The 2,605-nt window shown below is 39.4% G+C and overlaps 1 non-coding gene across 1 annotated transcript; it reads left to right on the top strand.

The window, feature by feature from the left end:
• The first annotated feature begins 1,006 nt into the window (after positions 1–1,006).
• On the top strand, positions 1,007–1,088 carry trnas-uga (transfer RNA serine (anticodon UGA)). Its single transcript has one exon. It is a non-coding gene; the product is annotated as a tRNA-Ser (tRNA).
• Positions 1,089–2,605: the final 1,517 nt, after the last annotated feature.

Here is a 2,605-nt window from a genome sequence, read left to right as displayed (position 1 = left end):
TTCTAAAAATCTGTACATAAGACTTTCTACTTCATACCTTCGACAAATAATCTCCACACATTTCCTTCCTGACAAGTATGATAAAGTCAAATCATTGCTATTTATTAGATCATGAGGGACATGGATAGGTTGAGTCGTCACGGTGTTTTCCGGCAGGTGAGGAAGTCAAAATTTAGAAAACATCGGTTTTAGATTAGTGGGTAAGGATTTAAAAGGGATGTCAGGGGCAACTTTTTCAGACGTGTCCAAAATGAGATGCCAGAGAAATTGGTGGAGTCTGATGCAACTGTAACATTGAATGGCATCTGGATGGATATATGAGTAACAAGGTTTAGAGGGATGTGAGCCAAATGTTGGCAAATGGGACCTATTAACTTAGGATATCTGTCCACCATGGTCAAGTTGGAAAGAAGGGCCACTTTCCGTGTTGTATTGTTCAACGACTTGATGACTCGAGAACAACCGCAAAAACTTTGCAAATAATTCCGTCAAGACGATTTCAAGTTCCAAATCTTCGGTTAATCTTCCTCTCTTGTGCTCACAAGTTCATTACCTGATGTCAGAACTTACAGATAAGTTGCTGGATCCATTTCTGTAAATTGGTTCTGCATTCTTTCTAATTTCGATTTTTTTTTTACTAATGTAGCTAGTGTTTATGGAATTTGCATCAATTTTACTAATACCATATTTCGATGAATATTAAAACACAACAGCATATCTAATTTGGCACCAGATGATGAGCAATTGAGTCAAAATCGATCGGACGCAGTGAGACAATGATCCTCTCTTCGTGGTGTACATCCGTGATTCTATAATTCGACGAAGAATCATTCCCACAACTTCAGCTGTGTCAGAATCTAGTTTGCGGTGAAAGCCTGTCAATCTGCTAAGGTAACGTTCGTCTGGGTCTCTGCAAAGGATTTGGCGAAATTTTGGGTCTTGACAATTTGTTCTTCCAACAAATGAATTCAGTTGTTTTACTGTGAAAATTGCCATCCTTGCTGCAGCTGTGATGCCCGAGAGGTTAAGGCGTTGGATTTGAAATCCAATGGGGTCTTCCTGCACAGCTTCGAATCCTGTTCACAGCGTTGAATCTTTTAAAAGTCATTAATTCCTTTGCAGGATTTGGATTTCGTGGAGCTTGAGCTTTGCATTCAATCGAAAGTAAATTTTCAACTGTGAAGAATCCGAAGTAATTTCAAGACTGACCCAGTCATCTAATTGAATAAATTATATGTCGAGACACAAAAAGCCACCAACTTCCAACACGAATCAGTTTCAACACATTTGTCGAACTGTCGTGAAATTTGGATGTTCGGGGTGTGGAATTCAGCAAAACAAGAAGCAATGCAATACACTTAGCTGCAGGTGATGAATCTTTTTTAGGATCAGTTGAAAGTCAAGCTGAGAAAGTTCAACCTAATTTACAGCTGACTCTCAAGGCCAATAATCTATTATATCAGCAGTCAATGAATTAGAAAAAAGCAACTCCATGTGTGGAAAGGAACTCGACTGATCCAGGTTCCTGGCCTGCGATGTGAAAAGGCAAGGCGATATCAGCGGAGTAGAATTTTCTGGAAATATTAGAAATGGAATGTTAACGGTCTTCTGCTGTCCACATTCGTAAGAAACTGTGCATTAAGAACTGAAATTGAAAATTAACGATGAAAATCAGACTTAGCCCTCTGCTTGTGGTGTAGCATTGTTCAGAACAATAGGTTGTTGTTGAGGCTAAAATTGACCAAAATAATCGATGGGGAACTTATCCACGGGCTTCGTTGGAGCAGTTGGTGTGGAGAGCTCAGCTTGAAGAACCAAATGCCAATTATTCATCCTGGCTGTCTGAATTGCTTAGTTAAACATACTCCCAGTTTAATGAAAAAACCTTTGCTATCAGAGTTCGATGTTTCCATGTCAGCATGTTCCGATATGCGAAGACACTCCATGGAGTAGATGTGACTTAAATTTTGACTCTAACGTCAGAGATGTTGGCACATTTCTGCACCAAAACAGCACTACCATTGGTATCAAATCAAACTGAACAAAGGACTAGTCACTTAGACATTTCCTGTCTGCAGACTCTGCCAATGGACCGTTCAGGCCCGATGTAGGAATAGGGCGTGGTGACATCTGTTCGCAAGTGGATCACTTCATTCTTGCTCACGATCCATAAACCGTAATTCATTTTGAACTTCTTCGCCATCAGCATGATAAGTGTTACATAATACACAGGTTTGCTTCTCGAAAGAAAGAGCGAAATCTTATCCAATGCAGACGCAAATTCAAGTTGTCCCTGGTGGACCAGAAGACAGATGTCGCGAAACAAAGTGAATACAGAAAACAATCAATATTTTCTGGGAGTCAAAAAGATGTACTGGAAGAACAGAAACATATATTTGGAACTAAAGTCACATACCACTTCCACAGACTAAATGTTCTTGAACCGTTATCTTAAGTTGACCTTCATGTCCACCATTGCTGCAAAAATTATCTTAACAACTGAGAACTTTGTGTTCTTTGATATTCTCTCCTTCATGTTTCTCTTGATTTTGAAACTAAAACCGAGCAATAGTAATGCACCCTATTTCACTTGCAAAGATCAGAA

This window comes from Chiloscyllium plagiosum, unplaced genomic scaffold, assembly GCF_037043375.1.
Source record: "Chiloscyllium plagiosum isolate Xiang-an unplaced genomic scaffold, Cpla_swu_hap1 HiC_scaffold_70, whole genome shotgun sequence".
NCBI lineage: Eukaryota > Metazoa > Chordata > Chondrichthyes > Orectolobiformes > Hemiscylliidae > Chiloscyllium > Chiloscyllium plagiosum.
Note: the sequence above shows the minus strand (reverse complement) of the source record. Positions and strands in the feature narration are given on the sequence as shown.